This window comes from Mixophyes fleayi, chromosome 7 (assembly GCF_038048845.1).
Source record: "Mixophyes fleayi isolate aMixFle1 chromosome 7, aMixFle1.hap1, whole genome shotgun sequence".
NCBI lineage: Eukaryota > Metazoa > Chordata > Amphibia > Anura > Limnodynastidae > Mixophyes > Mixophyes fleayi.
This window is the reverse complement of record NC_134408.1, coordinates 106,664,947-106,683,532: the sequence shown is the minus strand read 5'-3', so window position 1 is coordinate 106,683,532 and position 18,586 is coordinate 106,664,947. Positions and strand designations below refer to the sequence as shown.

The 18,586-nt window shown below is 42.5% G+C and overlaps 1 protein-coding gene across 2 annotated transcripts in view; it reads left to right on the top strand.

Moving 5' to 3' along the window:
* ITGB2 (integrin subunit beta 2) overlaps nt 1-18,586 on the top strand; it is a 94,483-nt gene that overhangs the window by 10,429 nt on the left and 65,468 nt on the right. The window contains exon 1 of one of the 2 annotated variants that reach the window (XM_075180253.1): nt 11,055-11,179. The exons of the other annotated variant lie outside the window; for it this stretch is intronic. The gene's annotated coding sequence lies outside the window, so the exon portion shown is untranslated. Of the gene's footprint in view, nt 1-11,054; nt 11,180-18,586 lie in introns of those variants that run through there. 2 annotated transcript variants of the gene reach the window in all.

Below are 18,586 nucleotides of genomic sequence, written 5' to 3'. Positions count from 1 at the left end.
TGGCTGCCCCTAGCCTGTCTAGTAGCTCATCTATTCGGGCCATGGGATAAGCATCAGTGGTGGTGACCTCATTTAGTTTACGGTAGTCCACGCAGAAGCGGGTGGTCCCATCCTTCTTCGGGACCAATACCACCCCTGCAGCCCATGGACTATTTGACTTCTTAATTACTCCTAAGGCCAGCATTTCCTCTATCTCCTTCCGTACTTGGGCCAGTACAGCGGGGGTCATGCGGTATGCTACCTGCCTTATGGGCTTCTCCTCCCCCGTGTCTACATGGTGGGTGGCTAGGTGGGTACGACCGGGCTTACAGGTAAATTGGGCCTGCTCCTTCTCCAGTACCTCCCTCATTTCCTGCCTCTGTCCCTCTCCTAGCTGCGTCCCCACTGTCACTGTCTCCACCCCCTTTTCCTCTCTCACCTCCCCTATCATCTCCAGTAGGGGGTCTACCTCTGTGGGACCCATGGGGGGACAACACACCACCATTGCTGCCACTTGCCGTTCCACATAACCTTTTAGTCGATTGATGTGGAAGGTTTTCAGCCAGGTTTCCTCATCATCCAGCGCTACTACATAGTTAACCGGCCCTACCTGCCTCACCACTTTGTATGGGCCATCCCAGGTGGCTTGAAGTTTATTCCGTCTCATTGGGATTAGCACCATCACCTTCTGTCCTGCGTTCAGCTTCCTATCCTGAGCGTGGGCATCGTACCACTCTTTTTGTCTTGCCTGGGCTCCTTTTAAATGGCCTTGCGCCAGCTGCGCTACTCTCTTCATCCTCTCCCTCATCTTCTCTACATATTTAAGGATAGGCTGCTCATTGGCCTGGAATGTTCCTTCCCAGCTCTCTCTAACCAGGTCTAGGGGGCCTCGTACCCTCCGGCCATACAGAAGTTCGAAAGGAGAGTATCCGGTGGACTCCTGGGGTACTTCCCTGTATGCAAACAGGAGCTGCTGCAGGGCCCTGTCCCAGTCTCTCCCTTCAGACTGTACATATGCCTTCAGGAGGTGTTTCAGCGTTCCATTGAAACGCTCACATAACCCATTGGTCTGGGGATGGTACGGGGTGGTTCGTAGGGGCTTAATGCCCCACTTTTCCCATAGGGTCTGGACTAGGTCCCCTTGGAATTGGGTCCCCTGGTCAGTAACCACTTCCCTGGGATATCCTACCCGGCTGAAAATGTCCACCAGAGCCTGGGCCACATGCTCTGCGTCTATGGACGACAGGGCTACTGCCTCTGGGTATCTGGTGGCAAAGTCCACCAGGGTGAGGATGAATCTTTTTCCGGTGTAACTGGGGATGGCTAATGGACCTACGATATCTATAGCCACCCGGGCAAAGGGCTCCTCAATTATAGGCAGGGATTGTAGTGGAACTTTCTTAGGGGCTCTCCCTATTCTCTGACAGGTGTCACAGGAGGCTTTGTAACGTTTCACATCCTGGGTGACTTGAGGCCAGAAAAAAGTCCGCAACAACCGGGCCAACGTTTTTCTGGTCCCAAAGTGCCCCGCTGCTGGAATGTCATGGGCCAGCGCTAATAAATGGGTCCGGTAAGCCCATGGTACTACCAACTGCTTCACTTCTGTCCCTGGGTCTTGATCTAGGGTGGGGGTGACTACCCTATATAACAGTCCTTTGTCCCACACTACTTTACTGCCTGCCACTTCCCCTCCCCCAGCGTCTGCTGCACTCCTCAGTTTGGCTAGGGATGGGTCAGTCTGTTGGGCCTTCCTAAATTCCCTTCTGTCCTCCTCCCCCAAATCAATTTCTGGTACAACATCAGATATTTCTGGGTTACTCACCAACGGTGCTGCCTCTGGCTCCTTGGTTCTGGTTGCCGGGGTTAATCTTGGTGGTCTCCTTGGCGTTGCGGCTTCTTGTGCTGCTGTGGCTTGTGCTCGGCTCTGGCTGCGGGTCACAGCTTGCACAAAGTGAGTGACCAATCCCTGGCCCAAATCATTCCCCAAAATCACTTTTGCTGGTAGTCCATCCAGAATGCCCACCTCCACCATTCCAAATCCCGCCCCCCAATCCAAATGTACCCGGGCCACCTGAATATCTGCAAGATGGCCCCCCACCGTGGAAATCCGGACCTGCTGTCCCTCCATAACTTGGGATCTTTTAATTATATCAGGCTCCACCAGGGTCAGGGATGCTCCTGAGTCTCTCAACCCCTGGACCTTGCAGTCCCCCACCCACACGTCCTGTAGATGACCCTGCATATTCCTAGGGCTCTGCCTCCCCTTCCCCAAAATCAGGTTCACCACATACACCCCGTCCCTTGCCTCTGGCACATCAGGACAGGGTGGCTCGGCCTCAATGCCGATTTCAAAATCTCCTGGGGCATACTGTACAGCGGCCACTGGTGCAGCTCTGGCTCCTGGGATCGGACTTCTGGTACGGGGGCAATCTCTCTGGAAGTGCCCCACCTGGTTGCACCGAAAGCACCTCTTTGGATTCAGGTCCCAGGGTCTGGATCGGGCTGGTTCATCTCTTGGATTCCGGGCAGAGTTCTCTCTAATAAAGGGGGCTCCCGGTGTCACTAGACCTGCTGGAATTGTTCGGCTCCCCCTCCCTGCAGCTGCTTGACTAGGCATACTAGGGGCTCTCCATCTTGGTCGACTCACCACATACTCATCAGCTAGCCCTGCTGCCTCCTCCAGGGTCTCAGGTTTTCTGTCCGCCAGCCATTCCCGGATCTCTGGGGCCATTTTTAGAGTCAGCTGCTCCAGCATAATGAGCTCTTTAATTTGCTTAGCGGAGCGGGCCCCTTTCCCTTCCATCCATTTCTCGCAGGCCCTCTGTAGCTGGCTGGCAAATTCCTGGTGCGACTGTGACCCTCCTTTATTCAAAGTCCTTAACTTGTATCTGTAGATCTCTGCATTTAACTGGAATTTTACCATCAGTGCCTTTTTCACTGTACCATAATCCCCACATTCGTGAGGGCTTAGAGCCTGGTAAGCTTCCAGCGCTCTCCCAGTCAGGCTGGGTCCCAGATATTTGGACCACTCTTCCTCCTCAATCCCATGGACTCCCATCAAGTTTTCAAAAACCTGGAGATGGGTATCCATGTCTGTGTCTGCCTCTTTAAAAATTGGGACTCCACTATATCCCAGCTGAGGTCTCAACCGGGCCTCTCCCCGACCTTCTACTCTCTGAATCTGGGGTACCTCATATGCTACCCCCAACATTGCTTGGAGTACGGCTGCCCTTTCATGCAGGGTTGCCCTTTCCCCCAGTGCTGTCAGCCAATCTTGCAGCACTGCTGGAGTGCCGGACGGTGGTCTGGGTTGTGTCCCACTAGGGGGTCTCTGTGGCTGGTCTTTGGCCTCCTCCTCTTCCACCTCTGACTCTTCCATCTCCTCAGGGTGGGCCTTTTCCCATTCCATTAGTTTGGCCACCAGAACTTCACGCACGTCTGTGTCATCAAAGTCCACCCCTTTGGTTCTGCAGAACCCCTGCAAGTGTTGTTTCCTTGCTTTCATATAGAATCTCTCTGTGGCTTTTAAGCTGATCTGCTCTGCTTCTGTGGCCATTCCTGCTGACTTCCTAGCTAGGGTTTTTTTTTTTTTTTTTTTTTTTTACTAACACTGGTGCTGACAGACTGTTGCCTTGTGTCCTTACAGAGCCTGACCGTATCTGGATACGAGTCCCTGCGCTCTACCCAAACGTTGGGACTGTGTGACCCCACTGCTTGCCACCAAAATTGTGAGGACACCGGGGTTATTACCAAAGCTCTCTAGATACCCGGTCCTCTAGGTTCACAGGTCACACAGGTAAGGAGACAGGAAAGAAATAATAATCCCTTTTATTAAACAAAGTGCACACACTTAGTAAAATACAACAGTGCTCCCCAAGGAGAAACTTGTTCCCCCCGCCAAATATATCAAGTGTCGGAAAATCACCAGTGCAAGTAAAACTCCCCAACAAAATCCCCAGCAGGTTACCTCCAAGCACAGAGTCCTAGCAGGCCCAAACTCCTGGTAATAAAATCCACAGCTGACAATCCAAGTGGGCCAGGGTTTCTGATCCTTAAGGTGGGTCTGTGTATCTTGCTGCTCCCAGCCGCTCGGCCAACTCTCCACCAGCTTGGTGGGACCCTGGATATCAGTCTCCCTACGGATGTAGGCTCACCAATTCCCCAGAATCTGCGAGTGTCTCCCGATGGAGTGGTAACAGAATCAGTCCTAGAGGTACACTGTCCGATCTCTGTCAAGAAGCTCCTGCCTCAAGCATTCCTTTAAGGCCCTGCGAGAATACGGTTACTCTCTAACAGGTCCTTGCTGTCTCCAGATTCTCCAACAACAACCCCCATCCCCCAGACAGCTCCTTTTTGGTCCCTTCTCACCACCCCCCCCCACTCACTGTCCTCTTGTGATTGGTGGTGTGAAGAGTTTGGGTGGTAACCGGGGTGGAAATAGTGCATGACATCAGTGGTCACCCCTTGCTGTGATGGTGCCATTCAGACTGTGTTGCAGACTTGCTAGAACAATAGTTAGCAAACAGGGAGAGACCCCCTACTGATTTTAGATAAGGTCCTGACCCTCCTTTTTTTAACCCGTTCCACTACTTTTTGATGTCACAGGGTCCACAGCTGATTCACACTTCCTGTGAGCTGCCTCTCCCCTCCCTCTCTGGATACCACAGTAATAACAGATCTGGCCACCGGGCGGCATTTAATAACAGAGTGGGCCATGGTTGTTCAATTGGCCCACTGAGGACAGACCGGGTTGGCACGATATTCTCAATATAAGGCCCGGGTCTGTCACAGTGTCAATGTTCTCATTTTATATATCCACTTGGACTCTTCACAATTTAGTCTTTTTATATAGTACCCCCCTCCCTCCAATCTTTCTTAACCTGCCTGACAGCAACGAATCTCATTCCAGATGGATCTTGATCGTCAACCTCTTTTTAATGTTTAGATAGACTATATGTTTCAATGCCTAACCTGATGTTGTGAATATGCCCGGTCATCTTGATTTTGAGCTTCCTCACTGTTCCCCTACATATTGTAGCCCACATGGGCATGTAATCAAATATATTATTCCCTTAGTATTACACGTTAGTCTTTCTTTTATACAGAAGGTCTCATTTTTTACATTCAATTTAAATTCCTGTATTGCCCTAGTGCTACTAATTTTAGACGTTTTACATGGAAGGCAGCTGTTGCAATAGTATAACATTGGTTTCTTAGTTTGCTCCATAAGCCAGTTATCATTTCTAGATGGAATCTGAGGCAGATGACTATGTACCAATTTATGTTTCAAGTTGGGAGCCTTCCTAAACACAATCTGTGGATATTTTGGTAATACCTTTGCCAAAAAAGGTGAAATTTTGGCAAAAGTATTACCAAAATATCCACTAGAGTGAGTGTTTTTAATCTTTTATTGAATAAACAGCACAAACGATATTACACTACGAGTGTTTTTCCCTCTTTCTTTTCCTTCTCCTATATGTAATATCATCGGTGAGGAGAACATAAGGAACTTATACAAAGAAAGCGTGGCTACCCACCCTGGTGGTGAATATAACGGATTGGACATTATTATTATGGTTGTAAAAACTTTGTCATCAAAAGGTTTTATGCATATAGAAGTGGCATAGGAATTGATGCACCTTATTACTAAGAGTTTAAATTCCACACATTGTTGTTATCTTTGTGTGTGTACATTTCCCTCCTACTTGCACCCAGCCTCTTCTTAGCATTTTATGGATAACCACATGCAATAAAAAGAAAGTGTAACTCCGTTTAAAAACTGGAATAAACAATTCATTGGTTGACAGCACTGACGTGAAGTGTAAATGAATAACAAATTGACACAATATCCTTCGTACCAGAAAGTAAGATTAAAATCGCATCTGAAAAACTGCTGAGTGATGATCTCTGCTGAACTTCAGAATAACAGCAGCCAATATTCCTTATCAACAGCGTGATGATATACACCGGATCCCAGTCATCATAGCACAGATCTCAAGGAGAACCTGGAACGTGGATAATCACATACAATAATGAAAAAATGATATAGTGTAATACAGTTACGTTAAAATAACAGAACTCCTTTATTGAAGCACTCACTTGGAGTGCAAATAAATATATATAAATATCACAGTGTCCTTTGTACCACATGACAAAGATAAATGGAGCCAAACAAACATGCGACCGCAGCCCGGGATACAGATATGGATAATGGCTTCCACACAATGGGATAACCATGATAGAGAGAGCCCCCTGCTGCACACCAACGCGTTTCGACTATGCTGTGAGCAGCTGTGTTTATTTGTGTTCATGTGACTGCTAGATTTTACATCTTATTGTTCAAGGAAGTCAACTCCTATTGGACCCAGTCTGTTATAAATGCCTCCCAGTATATTCCTCTGCATCACCTTGAAAAAGACTATGTTAGTCTAAACGCATTACTGTGCAACTGGGGACTCTCTATCATGGTTATTTTTATAAGAGTTTATTTTTTCTCTATAGGAAGCACCTATATTCTATGCCCTTATTTTTAGTATAAACCAGCTGGATTGGTTCCTAAGTTCCTAAAGCCCAGCAGAGATGAACATCTGGTACAATTAATTACTTTGTTTGGATATTTAGACACCATCTATACTCTCACCATCCTGTGACTATCGTTATAAGGGGACGGTAACCAACAAGAAGGACATATTGAAAAACATTTAATTTTTGTTTTATGGACTTTGATTTTATATCTTTTTATTTGTATATCTTTTGGATGATTTTGTTTCACATATTTTAATTAGAGATTCTTTTTCTCTATAGGAAGCACCTATATTCTATTCCCATATTTTTTAGAATAAACCAGCTGGATTGGTTCCTACGTATATAGTAGCACCTGTGTATTTTAGTGATTTTTGAACTTTGATCTTATATCTTTTTATTTGTATATCTTTTAGATGATTTTGTTTCACATATTTTTATTAGAGTTTCTTTTTTCTCTATAGGAAGCGCCTATATTCTATTCCCATATTTTTTAGCATATACATTTCTTTGAGGTTAGGGTGTACCTCTTGGGCGAGGATAGGGCAGCATCCTTTTGAAGCACCTACTTTTTCTGTTCTTTTTATATTTACTCAATCCAGCTGGTTTGTTCATCGTTGCACCTAAACAAACAATGTTGCAATGCAAGGGGTCCAAATGCAATTTTTTGTTGTGCATATAGAGAAATACTGCCTTCTTTTGCATGAAGAACACAAATACTTTATAGCTTTATTTTTACAGTGCTACTAAGAGTTGAGCTAGGATGCACATCCTGCTTCCAACTCTAAATATGTCTGCACATTTTAAATTTGCTGCGGCACAAAATGATTTTGCCAATGTGGAAAAATACACAGTCTATCTGGATTTGCTCCTATCGCACAATGTGTATGCTATGACAATGAAGCACCCCGCAGAGTGCCTCTGCAGGATAAGAGGGTCAGTGGGACTGAAAAAAAGAACAAAGGGATGGAGGTATTTCCTTAGCAAGCTAATTGAATGGTATATATATATATATATATATATAATGTGGAAAATCAGTGATAGTACACTGTTATTAGAATTCATGCAACACAATCTAATATTCTGAAAAACAAATGGTACCCCTGTAATGTCCAAGAGTTTGCAACCATGCATATCATTATCAACATTTATTTATATATCACTGGCATATTCCATAGCGCTTTACAGTTGGGTGCAAACACGGTAATAAAACAATACAGACAGACATAACGGTAAGAAGGCCCTGCTCACAAGCTTACAATCTATGGGATGTTTGCAATGTAAGCTGCTTATTTTCCCAGTCTCCTCACCCAGAGATTAACACCACTGATGGTGTAAAATAACATCCACAGTGCTTTAAACACCATGCGGCAGGACCTGCGATCTAGATGAGATAATAAATAAATAGATAAAAATTTTGGTTAACACCTCAAAAAGGCACAAGTGCATCTGTGGGGATTACCAAGCAGCTTATATACTGGTAGGTTTCAACGTCCCTTCAATGTACTATTATGAATGCAGCTCACCCAAAAGAAACGTTGCCTTCTGGAAGGGTAGCATGAATCTGTAGGGCTCCTCTTTTCCCCAACAATCTTTCTACCAGAATGATCGGAAGCACACAGCTTATTGCACTGTCCCACGTGCAATTCCAAGCTTATGAAACACATTAATGTTGTCAGGATGAGGGCCCCAAATAAAATATTACATTGATACATAGAAGTGAACATGATTTTCCCTCAGATAAAAGTTTTGCTTCCTTTTTAAAACATTTGGTCAATTAGCCCAGTGGGAGGTAATTAGGTTGAGCAGATCCTCTGTGAGAAAACCAACTTAAGATATGCAGAACATAGACATCCATTGTCTTTGATCATGTATTCCATTTCCTCATCAGAGTAGGTATTGTAAAAACAAAATAACCATTAGGTGTAAATTCGGGAAAGCCATGTGCCTGGGTGAGATCCTTGCAGACAAAGACAACACATGATTGCTCTCTATGCAGGTAAATAGAAATATGAACTTCAAAGAAAGAGCCTTCATATTTCATATTTTGGGAAATCCGTATGCCACTCCATACTGAGTGGCAGAAGTCACACCACGGTTGTGAATTATAGGTAACAGGGAACAGCTGTAGTCACATGCCTTTGAGAGATGTATGTCATATTGTTATAATTCCATCATGTTTTGTATTTAAATGTGCAGGAGGTTATGACCAGTTCATTGACAGGGGAGTTATTTCTCTGGGATATATTTGAGAAGTTAAGACAGGTCACAACTTAGGAATAGTTTTAAACAAACCCTAGGTGACACCCTGGGAACATTTCCACCCCCATATTAGCATCCACACTACCCCTGTGAATGCCGTCCCATTTGATTTTGCTTAAAAACCTGTGTTGTGAAGGGACAAAGGGTCAGTCTTTTTGGAAACCAATCGTCATTGAGTTGGCTATTCTTGACAGATGTCTTTACAGCAGATATATACTTTGTCACGTTAACTGCTTCTTGGGCATATCATGAATAAGAGTTTGCTGCTGCCTACCTTAGAGATGGCACACCAGGATACTTACTAGCTTATATGTAAATAGTCAATACCATCACTTAATTTTGTAGTACTGACACCTAGCTTTAGGGGCCTGTTGGCCCCTACTTCCAGTGAGATCTATGAGTCCAAATGTTATGAGAAGGTAGAATAAGTGGATAAGTAACAGTTGTGTAAAAATTAGACTTAAAATTGCAGGTCTCTTGTATCTTCTTAGTAGGGCAAGCCACTTGGGTTGGGGGAATCTGCTTTGAAAGGCTACTTCCTATAACTCAGAATAAAAAAAGATCTTGTAGCCAAAAATTGATTTCTTACTCAATCTGGCATATAGTGAGCTATTTTCATTACATTACCCACCACTAGGCTGAGCTGCATACATAGATGCATAACCAGGAATACAAGAATGTGATGTGTATGTTAGTAATTGCTTTTCCCAGGTGATCTTACAATTCTGACCAACACTTTCTTCTCCACAGATTGAGATTGAGAACTAGGCACTGCAAAGCAGAAAAAAAACAAAAACAATACAAAAATGAGGGCTAGATTTACTAAGCTGCGGGTTTGAAAAAGTGTGGATGTTGCCTATAGCAACCAATCAGATTCTAGCTGTCATTTTGTAGAAAGTACTAAATAAATGACAGCTAGAATCTGATTGGTTGCTATAGGCAACATCCCCACTTTTTCAAACCCGCAGCTTAGTAAATCTAGCCCTAAGCCTTTTCTGCAGACCTTCTAAATAGTGTTGCCCTACTCCTTAAGTCAGTAGGATAGATTGAGATTTGTTCCTGTTGATGGTGCCATTATTTCAAGTCTAACCCTGGGTGAACTAAAGTTAAGCTCCAAGGGTCAAAGTTGAAAAGTAGGTAACACTGAATTCCAATACTTGAGGTTAATCTTTTTAGGTGTGTTTCATAGAGGGGCCTATTGGATTTCCCTCAGCAATAATCATGGGTAAGCAGTTTAAAAACCAAATCAACATATAGCTAAACAGACCATTAACATTTTCTCAACACAAAATTAACAGATATGCCATCTGTAATATGAACATCAACAAAATATTTGTGTGAAAGAACTGCATCTAACATGACCTTCATACATTAAACTAGGGATGTGCACCGGCCACTTTTGGTGTCTCGTGTTTTGTGTTTTGGATTCGGATTTGCTTGAGGTTTTGGGTTCGGATTTGTTTCGCAAAACACCTGACGAAAGGTTTTGGTTCAGATTTAAGGTTTTGGATTCGGATTTATTTAGAAAAAAACATAAAAAGTGCTAAAAACCAGTTTTGTGGGTTTTTTTTTCACTCCTACGCTATTATTAACCTCAATAACATTCAATAACAATCATTTCCACTAATTTCCAGTCTATTCTGAACACCTCACAATATTGTTTTTAGGCCAAAAGGTTGCACCGAGGTAGCTTGAGCACATGATGCCAAAAAAAGAGGTACAAGATGGAATTGTGCTGGGCCCTCCCTCCCACCCCTCGCGAGATTCGACGCGAGACTTGGACGACAGAGCCTCGTTTTCATTTTTTTGCCCGCCGGAAAAATCCGAACAGTGCTCGGATCCCGTTCGGATCCTCACTGTTCGGGTGGGCTCGGATTAGCGGAATCCGAGCCCGCTCATCTCTACATAAACCTGTATAGTTTGGTACTTACAGGATAGGATTTCAAGAACAATCTTTAGCAAACATGCATATAAGTGAGGAAATGTGAGGCTTTTTATTTTTCAGTGGTGCAAAGATATTTAATTTACAGCATTGAGATTCATACCACATTGATATACAAAAGCACTCTTACCTTTGAGTCACATTCTACATATCTTCCTATGAAGTTGAACAGTGTTCTGTGTGGCTTTCTGATAAGTATTTATGTGGGTGGGTGGTAATGTGTCATATCTTACACAAATTCCAGAAGCACATAAGTGGTTTGACTATATGACGAAGACACACCTCTAATGCCGCTCTAACCAAAGGAAATGAAAAAGAGGAAGGTATAAGTACTAGACTAGAGTGAAAATATTTTTAAATACAAACGGCAAACACACTGTATGTGGTCTAGAGAGGTTTCAAAGGATATTTGTTCGAAATGAATTAAGTTTATTTATAAGGGCAGGTATCAGATGGGAAGACAAAACAACCAAGGTAAGTGTGTTTCTAAATACATGTACAAAACAGTAAAGGTATACCAAACAGTTAAATAATTAAAAATCTGTTATTGCAGGTGCAAATGGCAACAAATACAATACCTGTACGCAAAAAAGCCTGCCATATTATATTAATATATAGTATGCCTACCAGCCTGCTCTAGTCTGTAACTGCTGCGTTGATACTATAATAAAACAGGCTGGGGCAATTGGCTTACCATAGTGGGGTATATGGGATGGGCGGTGGGGGTCAAAATGTAAGGAATTTAAAAACTTGATATTTTATTTGCTCCAAATTCTAAATGGACAGTTTTTCATGTGTTAATAGCTTAAAAGACTAATAACATTTAGATAATTTTCAGCTCTGTTTCACCCTTTTTCTTATAGGAATATGTTATTTATATACATTCTATGTTTATTTCCTTTCTATATTAAATAGATTTATAACACATGTTAATGCATTTAAAATGCTGCATTCCAAATAACACAATAGTATTCCAACACAATTATATTAACTATTACGTAGAACAGTGATTTTTTTATTTTTTAAGAGGGTGGCCAAATTATATCTTTGAATCAGCTTTGGCACCCATATTTCAGTCTTTAATTAATAATGTATTTCAATTACTTTTCTTTAATCTACAAGTATAGACTATTGTTATAGACTATCATTAATATTATTATGTTATTATATAGTACATTATTGTAAAGTAGTATATTTGGCTTAAGACTTGTACACATTAATAATATTAAAATATTGAGAGTAAGTTTATTACTTGGTAAGTTTGCTTAGAGAGGATTATAGGCACACACTAAATTAATTGCACAACCATGTTTTCCTAACTCATAGGGGAAAATTCAATTGTCTATGATGTGGCGCACAGACATCGCGCCACGCACATCGCCAGCAATTACGGTAAAGCTATCTGCTTATTTTTCCTGGCACCTCTTTGGGGTGTGAGGGAAAATGCGCTGAGGTTTTACAGAAATCTCCGCCGTGAAGTATTTCCAGAACGTCCGTGAGACACTTTGCAGCTTATTGAATTTCCCTCAATAGGTTCAGAACCTCTGACATAGAACCTGAGGGCCATTTACAAAGCCCAAACTGACATTTCTTCAGAGCAGGGCAGCTTTGGACTAATTGTGCTCCACAATTTTCCCCTGTGCATGTATAATTTTGGAGCAAGATGGCATTATTTGTGGTGGAGCAGCAGTTTGCACAGGCAAAGTGGACCAGTTGGGTGGAATGAGCGCGATCCTAGTGGATTATGGATTAGGTACATTGGTGCCCTTTGTTTTGTAGAGCAGTACAGAAACGTACAAAACAGATAGATAACTGGTAGAGCGGTTATTATGGAGTCACATGGCAATTCTCAGTACGTAGTAGGACAATTTTTTTTTACCAGGATAGAGCTGGTGGTGATCAAATGTTGTCTTAATAGGATACGTGGTGCACCTTCATGTCACTGTTAGGTGGACGAGACCATTATCAGACACACTTCCAGCAAAGTAAAAAAATGCTTCACACACAATATTGACACCTGTAATAAACATATTACCCATAACTTATTCAAAACGAGCAGTATTTTAAGCAAGCAGTTGATTTGACTGAAAGTGATGCTACTAAAGGGGTAGGAGATTGGGCTGCATCCTAAATTGAGTGTAGTTTCATTGTGGTAATATTTGCACGTTAGTTCATGTAAAATGTTTGTATGTGAAGGATCCTTTATAGCTTGAACGTCACTCATGTAAATGTTTATGTTATTTTGTGTAAGTAGTGATTTCACGTTTTCCAGTGTGATTATAGAAAACATTCATTATTTTTATGTGCTTTTGTGTGTGATTTAACATTCATCTCCTATGAATAACTTGGACAGTTGTGGGAAAGGATAGGGCCATGTGGGGCGGTGGAGAGCACCTGCTGTACCTGTGTTGTGTGAGATGAGGGACACAGGAGACCTATAATGACTCAGGGGACATATTAACAGAAAGAGGATGTGGTGGACAAAGGAAAAAGCAGTAGCCACATCTCCTCCAGTGGAATGGGGGTGGGGTGGGGGGGGGGGGTGCAATGGGTATCGCACAGGGCCCGGCGTTTACAAAGGCCGCCCATGTACTGCAGTGTTTGAAAGAAACATTATTAGGAAGTGGTGCCATCTGGAGGAAAAAAGGAAAGAAAGTGGAATGAGGGTAAAAGACGAAAGTAAATAAGGGGCATATGTGTGTGGATGTGATATTACATTAGCATGTACTATTTATTTGACTGTAACAAGCAGCATTCAGCCTGTCTGGTAATACGAGGGAAAACAACCTAACTTCATGCTGGTAGCGTGAAGTTAGTGGTTGCCAGTTAGGTGCCAGTTGCTTCTGACTCAAAGTGAGAAATACTTACATAGTGTTAGTGTAAATAGCACAGAATGGGTTTAACGTTTTTAGTGTGGAATGAGTCACATCTGCTTTAGAATTGACTACAGTGCTATAGAAAATAGCCCAGCAAGTGGCAGATAGAGAGGGTGCTTAAAGGTGCCTAAAATGAACAGGTTATTTCGTGTAGGGGGTACAACAACTAGGTACATGTGGTCTTGGTTATACACAGGCCATAAATTCCCACAATGAAGCAGATTCGACAGTCTTGAAAGCATCATTTCTAAAACTATCATTTTTGTTAAGTGTGCATTTAGGGAGACTGCTCTAGGATGTATCCAGCTGTATCTTCCCCTCTATGTGATACTTCCAGCAGCTACCTCATGAAACCCTCATCAACATCAGTAGGGATAACAACGCTATATGTACAGTTAACATGTTCTATTGTATTTATGGAACAGTCATCTTGTTTCTAACAAAGGATATATTTCAATGTTTGTTTTTACTAGCTCTTTGTGCACATTCTATGTACATTGCCATGTTTCCATGTCATTCTGGAAACATTTTCAAACCTGCAATTTTCAGCTTGCTATGACATCTGGGGGTAAATGTCTTAACCTGCGATTCTAGCTAATCGACGATATTCAGCAACTTTGGCAGCCAAATTTAAAACGTCAATGTGTTTAAAGGCAAGTTTCGAATGTCGGCGATTTGCTAGAATCGCAGGTCAATACATTTACTCCCTGGCCCTTAACATAATATATGTTTATTATTTCTTGAATTAGGAACTCTCTTGGCACTTGTTTATAAGGGTGTATGTGATGGAAACCAACAAGAGGACGTGGGGGGTGGAGTAGACGTCGATTTGTGCTTCACAAATGTGGTTGGAGAGGCAGACAATTTTTGTACACTTTTTATGTGCCTGCATGGCATTTGCATCTAGTAGTTTACACTTTCTCACATCTTCAAAGAACTTCAGATGCAGCTTCTGAAATTGTCAAATGTAATTTCGTTTTGGAGGCTATATCACTATAATCTGTAGACACAGATTGCTTCACATTCTTCATAACTAGCAGATATATGCCACCCATTATATTTGTTTGGATGAGTTGGCTGAGGATGCATCAGTACTACTTTTATTTACTTCATTACCATCTGTGTATGCGACAGTCCACGATATTCTCAGGATGTAAAATAAGAAGGAAATATGAGGGGTTCACTAATTTGTGGGTACATGTGTTCAGTATTTCCATCTGTAAGAAAATATTTTAAATGGGAGACACAGGTAGGGCACTCAGTGACGCACAGTTCCTGGTAGGATGCACACTATCACCTGCATTTTTCCCAAACAGATACAAATTGAGATAAAATGTCTCAGGTTACTAACATATCTGGATATGCTTCCTACAGCTTAGCAGTAAAAGCAAACTGTAGCTTCTTACAGAGACCTTTTGGAAGGTGATTATTTTGATGTGTCTACAATGCATACTTGCCGACCTTCTTCAGCTCCCTTCCGGGAGCCAGCCAGTGGGGGGGAAGGCGTGAGGGGGGCGGGACGGCCAAAATGATGAAATTTTGGCCCCGCCCCCTGTGACGGCATGACGCATGATGCGTCATTTGACAGCAGTGGGCGGGGCCAAACGCTGCGATTCACCGGGAATCGCGGCGTTTGGGATCTAATTATGCCGACTTCACTAGGAAGTGGGGCACTTCCCAGTGAAGTGGGCAGAATTTGGGAGATTGCCACACTCGCCCGGGAGTTCGGGAGACTCTTGCAAAATGCGTGAGTCCCCCAGACATTCTGGGAGAGTTGGCAAGTATGCTACAATGTCTAAAGTCAGGCACAAAGTCACAAAAAAGCAGAAACAGTTATATCTTGATATGATTATTAACTGCCTATGCTGCCAGTGAGTCTGGAATTAGAGGCTGACCTCTCCTAGCTCCTGAGAGAGCAGGCAGTTCCTGCTGACAGTGCCTACTTATGGCAAGGTGGGCAGGGACAAAACGTTTCAAGCCCTGTCCACCTCAGCAGACACAGAGGCAAGGGTGTGATGACATTAATTGTGTCATGTCTCTGAGGTGGGTGGAGCTTGATGGCATTGTCCACCCACTTTTTATATCTTGTTCCCACATCACCCAGAAGCAAGTTAGGAAAGTAAAGTGTTATTGCTAATATTATTATTATTGTTTGTGAAGAAATGCCTCCGGCCCTACAACACGTCTCCCCAATTACATCATTGTGAAGATGCATGCACAGACTTCGTTGTGTGTACCAGACAGTTGTGATGCTGTCACACCTGGCTTACTAATAGTGCATACACACGTGTGCATGTGGACACTGAGGGCACAGAGAATCATTGGAGCACTGCACTGTGTTCTCTCTCCTATTGTGGACACACAAGTATCATTTCCCGCTTCCCCACTAAGCCTCTCTTCCCCCACCCCCCTCTCCAGCACCAAGAGTTAATGTCTACCTGGGGTTTGGTTAATAGCAATATTTTTTCATTTTTCAATTTTTTATCATAATTAATAAGGGATTATTATACTTTGGGAAAATCAAGTGTATGCATAATTTGTTGGAGAAATCACGATAACCTGTAATATTCTTGAAGAAACTGTTATGCTGGACACTAGTATTAGGAGCACCGTCTCTGTTTTCACTGAATTTCATGGCTCAGGCCACTTCAGTGTCATTATTATGAACATGCTTGCTGTTTTTGAGAGGGGCTTCTCACAATACAAGCAGTACTGCTTTTTGTTATATGCCCTGGAACCATTGCTGTTTTTAGATAGCGTTTGGATGGACACTGCGCTGTGTATCTGACCCTCTGTGTTTAAAACACAGCTGCCATCAGGTCGAGAATGGTCGTGCATAGAACACATCTCTTGGTACCCGCGCTTTGTTCCACCGGTGGGCAATGGGGCATCACCTCTGGTGTCTGAACCGCTCTTCTCTGACATGTCAGGGATATACTCATCTTGACTGCTCTCCGGGTTATAGTCAGAGCCATCAGTGGGCTGTGTCATGCTCCACTATCCCAACTTTACTGTTGACTTATACTCGTTTGGTGTTAAAGGGCAGGAAAGCTGCAATCTCCTCCTTTTTCTGCTCATAGTAGGACGTGCATATAGTGGTGTGCACATACTTTCCCTTCCGTGTCAGACACATGTACATTTGTGGACAACAAAAGTGACTTGCAGGAACATGCCAGATATTTATGCTGAGCTTTGTGGGGACCTCATTTTTTGTCACCGCTACAAACAAGGTTCCCACAGTGTTGGTGTGTAAACAGGTCAATATCCCCACAAGTATAGGAATGCAAGTACAAACACACATGATTAAGGTAAATTTATTTATGCACATATAAAAAACAGGTAAACTAGCCAGAGAAATGGAAAATTGATTATGTATTATACCATCTGTAATACTGTTTTGTATTATGTGTAAGATTGTTATTTAAGATTATGTTAATATGAATATATATATATATATATATATATATATATATATATATACATATATTTTTTTTTTTTCAAATTAAGTTGTGTGGAATCTTTCTTGATATAAGCATCCTTGTCCTTGTTTTGTGTCAGTGTATCTAAGTGTATATTGTCATTTATTCATACTGTATGTATGTATAGCAAGATCTGTGTATAAGTGGCTGTAAGGAAACTATGTGTATTGGGGCTGATAAAGAATTGTTGGCAAAATGGGCATAACTTACTCTACAAAAAAAACACAGAGAAATAGCGTAATCTACCTGCAGAGCCAAACACATCTCAGGATATGATTACCACGTATCATTGTCAGCGTGTATACGCCTCCTAACAATCAGATTTGTGTGTTTCTGCAGCTCTACATGAGCTGCATTTATGCAAACACACCTTCACTGTACTCAGCCTATGTTAGAATGCCCCTTCTCTCTCCTGTCTTGCCTCTCCATGCGCAGGTGAGCAAAAGTGCCAGAACCACACAATCTGCATAGCTGCATATGCGTCCACACTGCATACACACTAGCCTTGTTTAGGCCTATAAAGGGAAGAGCGGACGTTCCTTTAGCGATTTTTTACAGCCATGTTGTCGTGAGCAATGACTGTAATTTCGTACTCACTGTTGTGGATCGGTCGGAAGTTTATACACAGTAAACAGCGGAAACGAGATTGGAAGGAAAATATTAAACGGTACGACCAACCAAATGAGGCGACAATCGTCCATTTGGGCAGATTTTCGACCATTGTGTAACTGTACACACTGACCCGACTTTTGAACGAGCGGTCGTATGTCGGCTGTTTCAGCCGATTATTGGACGAAAACAGTGTAGTGTGTACCCAGCTTAACACAGAGTTAATTTAGAACAGAGAAGAAATAGTATTGCTTGGGTTAAACTGGAAACTACCTTTGTGAGTGGATAATTAATGATATTAGGTATAAATAGTTATTAAATGGTAATTAGCATATTTACCTCACTTGTAGCTCCTCAGTGGGTATTAGCACATACTTTAACATTATACAACTCATCTTGTTACATGGCAATGTACAATAAGTAGAGGATATGTGTTATATAAATCAAAATGAGGTACAGACAACTCCAACTTAAAAGGAGAAAGACACAATGTTTGGGACAGCAGTCAGTGAATAAGTTACTATGAGAGCTATATTCATATATATATTAGACAAACAAGGGACTACATGCAGGAGAAGGGCTTTCTTCTGATCCTCAAACCCCAATATAATCAGCATCAAAGCCTAAGAAGCTCTTTTCTTTTAGCCGGCTCACTTTGAACTAGAGATGAGCGGGCTCGGATTGCGCTAATTTCCCAAGGACAATTCCATCTTGCACCTCTAGCAAACTCTTGCAAACTGCCATCCTGTCTGCCACTGCAGTGCCACTCCTAGATGGGCCACGTGTTTATGCCGCCCACTTGTGTCGCTTAGCTTAGACATCCAGCTACCTCGGTGCAACCTTTTGGACTAAAAACAATATTGTGAGGTGTGAGGTGTTCAGAATAGACTGGAAATTAGTGGAAATGAATGTTATTG